Raw genomic sequence first — 5,736 nt, 5'->3', positions numbered from 1 at the left:
TATTTGCAAGTACTCCGAGTTTTATTACTCGAATAATTTTTAAAGAAATGAATATATGTTTAAATCATTAGTTGGCTTTCCTAGGTGGGATGTTGGGCGCCATCATGACCTATAGGTGAATTTCGGTTGTGACAGGATCATATCTCAGCATAACTCCGTTGCAATGTGTGACTTCATCCAAACACTGATACACATGAAATACCTCAGCCACCATGCTCAAAATCAATAACACGCAATCCGACATCAAGTACTCAAAGTGCATTACCATAACCATGGAGAAAAAGATGACACAATGCCACACAAAACCCGAAAGAACATAACCCATACGCCATTAACCATACAATACCCAATTACTCATCTCGCTCAAATTCCGCTATAAAGCCCAAATAGAACCGCACCAGGTGTGCTTATAACCAATGTATCACAACTCCTCGTAACATAGAAGAGTAACTCACAGATCATTTCTGTCACGCCCCAAAATGGATTGCCACGTGACTGGCACCCAGTGCCTACCCACTTGCACCGAGCGAACCATTGTAGCTTAGTACTTACCTCAGCTCGTACTTTATGGAGCCTCTATGACACAACAACTGGAATAATAAAGATGCAGGGCTAACCCGCACTATTAAAAAATATACAACTCAAACAAACTGGCCCCACGAGTGCAAAGGTGGGCTCATCAAAAACAAGAAAAGAAGCTGCAAGAATTCTAGTCCTGCATCCGACCGTCTGCTAAACCTGACATCATTTAAACAAACGATGCCTGAGTATTGAAATACTCAGCTATGCATCAACCACCACTCGTGGTGGGGAAATAGTTATATAGATAATCATATGTAACAAAATAAATGAGATCAATAATTTCAAGTAAGATGTATAAATTATGTAAAGTACATAGAATTACACCAAGGGATTTAAAATTTTCAAGACAAGAAATCTATTTCTTATGTATCATGCATCTTATTATAACTATTGTTCTCATTATCTTGTGTTTCAATATCAATGTCTCCCATAGTGCTGGAATACATCGGGATACTATCCACGAAGACTGTCGTACCATCCTCGAACAATTAGGCTAATGTATACAGTCAAGGATCCAAGAGGTTGTCGTACTACTCCCGCCCAGCTAGACAAAAATATTTTTTTGTTTTTTTATAGAATTGTGTACATCAACCAAGAACTATTTCATTATGTAATACATCAAGGATCCAAGAAGAATGTCGTACGATTCCCGCACAACTAGACAATAGGTGTTAGTCACTATGGATATTATTCCGTGTAATAACGTTTTAACTTTAATTTTTATGTAAGGTACCAAATAATCAAAATAAAGGAATACAACAATATATGTAGAAGCGTGTCACGAATTATATACATATGTATGGATCAAGAATATCATACTGATAGTGTGGGGCATCACCTAATAGCACAATATATGAATAGTAACCATATATATCTTCATGTAATTTGAGATTTAGCCATATAAGTGATTTTATTCGTTTAGTTCCAACAAAGAGTAAATCATGCAAGCTTGTACCGCACGTAAAAAAGAAATAAATAAATAAATTATAGATTAATTAGTTTTTTTTTTTGAAACACACAAGAAGCTAAAAGCTCGACATACCTCGATATTCCGCTAAGTTAGTTAAAAGTCACACCAGTCGTTCCAACAATTCAACAAATCCAGTCTACATATATGAGCTCATATTAATTAACAAAATATCCCAACAGTATCAATTTAATTTATTATTATTATTTTTAAAATATGTAGGACACTTAGATTAATTCTGAAAGTTTTCTAAATCAACCATTCCGATGATATCATGCTCAATACCTTTAAGAACCTCAACAATGGTAATACTACACCCATTCGAGTTAGTAAAGTCCAACATTTAAATTCCAACAGCACTATTCATCACACCTTCCACCAAACCACCAACACCATTAACAACAAGCTATTGTTGCACCTTTATGGCCTCCAACAACCAACCAACTCAAATACTATCTTTCACAACCATCACTACTCATAAATAACTCATACTTATAATCCACAAGTGTAAACATTACCTTCTTGAAGAAATCCCCAAAAATCAACTTTAGGGATTTTTGAAAACACTTAGTATTCTTATTGAATCTAATCAATTTAAAGGGGTAACAATGTTAATATAGATGCTAATATCTCTAACTAATACGAAATTTTGGACAAAACTTACCTTCACTCGTATAGGAGTCGTCTTGGCCGAGAGCTTCTTGAGGAGACACACTAACTATTTTGTTTGGTTTTGTAATGAAAACTTATCGGGTATAGCAATACAAGGAAGGTTTATCCCATATTCACTATTTACTCCTTTGTCTTGGACCCACTTAGTGGGAAAGAATCTTTTCATTTAAAGATCCTATTTCATAACCAAGAATAAACATATACACAGAAGCTATAATTTGGCCATTAAGTGCATATTCACGCCAACTACTTTGAACATAACTAAACATTCAAATATAAGTATTAACATGTCCAATAATATTTTATTAATCCCTCGTTGTCATTGGTACACAAAATAATACTTTCTATACTTATAATCACGATTAAAGTATTAAACTAAATTCAAAAAAATTTCAAAGCGTTACATTCTTCCCCGTTTAGAATTATTAGTTCTTGAATGACGCTTATAACTTAGTGTTATATTCACAAGTCTTCATATCCTTCATAGTAAGTACTTATTTAACTCCCATATCCTTTTTTGACTTTTAAGGCCTCAAAGTTTGACTTACTTTTCAATTTTTTAAAATTTTTGGCAAAGTTTTCTTTATTTTTAGACCCATCAAAAAATAATTTCACCTGTCAGAAACACAATTATAATGCCCCACACGGCACCACATATCAAGACTATATCACAATTGTCTCAATGGACCTCATATGCCTCAAATACTACTAAATAGCCACTCTCGACATCAACAAGATAAAATCTAACAATGAGATAAATTTAGCTACTGCAACAATAAATAAATCAATTTCGTCACTAAAATAAATCAATTTTAACTCATAAGCAATATGATTAAATTTACCTACTCGCTCGGTGGAATGAAACATGATATTCTTTAAGCTTTAGATTCTATGAAGTAGCCATACCTGTAGATGCAAACAAGTGTGGGTATCGAATTCTCATATTCTCTTCGGCCTCCCAAGTGGCCTCCTCAATGTTATGATTACGCCATAGCACTTTAACTGAAGCTATATCTTTAGTCCTCAACCTACGTACTTGCCTATCAAGAATCTCAATCGGTTCTTCTTCGTAAGTCAGACCTTCATTGATTTCTACTAATTCAGGGGAGATGATGTGAGCGGGGTCAGACTTGTATCCCCGTAGCATCGATACATGGAAAACATGATGAACTGAAGTCATTGATACTGGTAACTCTAGCTTGTAGGCTACTTCTCCAATCCTTTTCAAGATTCGATACGGGCCAATGAATCTAGGACTTAATTTGCCTTTCTTCCCAAATCTCATAACACCTTTCATCAGCAACACTTCAAAAATACTTGGTCACCCACTTTGAATTCTAAGACACGGCATCGCTTGTCAGAGTAACATTTTTGTCGGCTCTGAGCGGTCCTAAGTCGCTCATGGATCAAAGTCACCTTCTGCAATGCATCATGTACAAGATTGGGACCGAGTAATTCTACCCAGTCGGCTCGAACCAACCAACAAGTGATCTACAACGTCACCCGTATAATGCTTCATATGTGGCCATTTGGATACTTGCCTGATAACTATTATTATAGGCAAACTCAATGAGAGGCAAATGCTCATCCCAGTTCCCGCCAAAATCAATAACGCAAGCTCGCAACATATCCTCAAGCGTCTGAATCGTCCTCTCGGCCTGTCCATCAGTTTGTGGATGAAAAGCGGTACTCAAGTTGACAAGTGTACCCAAACCTTCTTGAAAGGACTGCCAAAAATGAGCAGTGAATTGTACCCCTCTATTAGATATAATGAAAATTGGAATACCATGAAACCTAACTACTTCTTTTAAGTATAACCTGGCATATTGCGGTGCTGTGTCAGTTGTCTTCACCAAGAGAAAATGTGCTGACTTCGTAAGTTGATTTACAATCACCCAAATAGAGTCATGCTTCAGAAGAGTGCGAGGTAAACCAACTACAAAGTCCATATTTATCATTTTCCACTTCCAAAGTGGAATCTCAATATTCTGAGCCAATCCACCAGGTCTCTAATGCTCGGCTTTCACCTGTTGACAATTTAAGCATCTAGACACAGATAGAAATACTTTCCTTCATCTTGTTCCACCAATAAATCTCCCGTAGGTCTTTGTACATTTTAGTAGACCCTGGATATATGGAATACCTCGAATTATATGCCTCTGCCATAATCTCATCACGAAGCCCATCAACATTTGGTACGCACAAGCGACCATTCATCTTCAGTACTCCATCATCATCAAAAGTAAAAGCAAGATTAGTTTTGGATTGTACACCATTTCGCCACGACACGCTTCCATCCCGAATAGTGCAGTGTCGCCCCACAACTGCACGTTTAGGGCCAACGGACCCTTGCTCGCATGGTTGAACCCAATCCATGCTCACAAGTCGACACATGATGCTCCTATATATATATATTTTTTTTCTCTCTCTCTAGGTTATTCGGGTGAAATCGTAACTCCATTATTTTCTACTTATATAGCTTAGGTATAGGCATCTCGCTTAGTATATAATTGCACAAATATTGAGCTTAAGTGCCCGTCCTAAACGATTAATGTTTCACAAAGTACGTTCTACAGTTGTGAGAAGATTTACTCGTTATTAACAAAGAAATAAAGGGGAACAAAAAAGGAAAACATAATATCGCCCATGACATATATTGTTTGCTTTGGTCTATGTCATTATGATCTCAAAAGCACGTGCTTAAGTTACGCCTTATAAAACTTTTTATTTCATTCTCCTATTCCGATATAAAATTCGCCTAAGATAACATGTATACGTTCTTCAAAAATTTACCAGCCTAGAAACATGTCAGTCCTATTTGACTCGCCGCCGCTCTTCGGCTCGCCCTCGTCAAGGATGTCATACCAAGAGTGTCATATTTCTTAGTCGCATAGCTCGTTAATATCACTTGCTTATATATTCACAGCTTCGCCAAAAGCAAAGGGAAAGCTTTATCAGAAGCTTTACATAGAAAAATATCAACTGATTAATGACTAAAATCTCCGGAACGCTAACACATGGACTTGTAACCTGTACGTACGAAACCTAGGAGGGCACCCTGCCAAAATGAAGGCTAAGTACGGCAAGCAAAAAGAGCCGAGAAAATTGACTAAGGTTTTCCAATTGGAAGCATTGGAAATATTTATTACATTTTTTATTTTGTGAGAAATCCTCTCTTTAACAAGAAGGAAAAGAAAGTAAACAGGGAATCTGTTACTTGAAACTTAAAGAAATGCCCAACCAGAAAGTAGATTAACTAAGAAAACCGGGAAATAAAAAAAGATTAAGGGTTTCCGAATTAAAACATAGGAAACTTATTCGATAGAACAATTGTCCTATATGGCGTGTATTAAACTCTATCCAAGTCATACGAACTATGAAGAATTAATGAAAACATTAATAGTAACAACTAGACAAGGATTTAGTGCATGGCGATAAATTGAAAGGTCTCTATTCTGCGGATGCAAAACATTAAGTGATTTGTTTCTATTTGTCCAAATTTTAGTAAATGGAGA

At 36.2% G+C, this 5,736-nt stretch overlaps 1 long non-coding RNA gene across 1 annotated transcript; it reads right to left on the bottom strand.

Annotated features, from left to right (window-relative positions):
* Positions 1 to 2,292, bottom strand: LOC104105126 (uncharacterized). Its single transcript, XR_688278.4, has 3 exons — positions 2,214 to 2,292; positions 1,625 to 1,688; positions 1 to 738 (listed from the first exon to the last, which is right to left on the bottom strand). It is a non-coding gene; the product is annotated as an uncharacterized lncRNA (long non-coding RNA).
* Between the last annotated feature and the right edge of the window lie 3,444 nt (positions 2,293 to 5,736).

This window comes from Nicotiana tomentosiformis, chromosome 11, assembly GCF_000390325.3.
Source record: "Nicotiana tomentosiformis chromosome 11, ASM39032v3, whole genome shotgun sequence".
Taxonomy (NCBI): Eukaryota; Viridiplantae; Streptophyta; class Magnoliopsida; order Solanales; family Solanaceae; genus Nicotiana; species Nicotiana tomentosiformis.
This window is presented reverse-complemented; position numbering and strand designations above follow the sequence as displayed.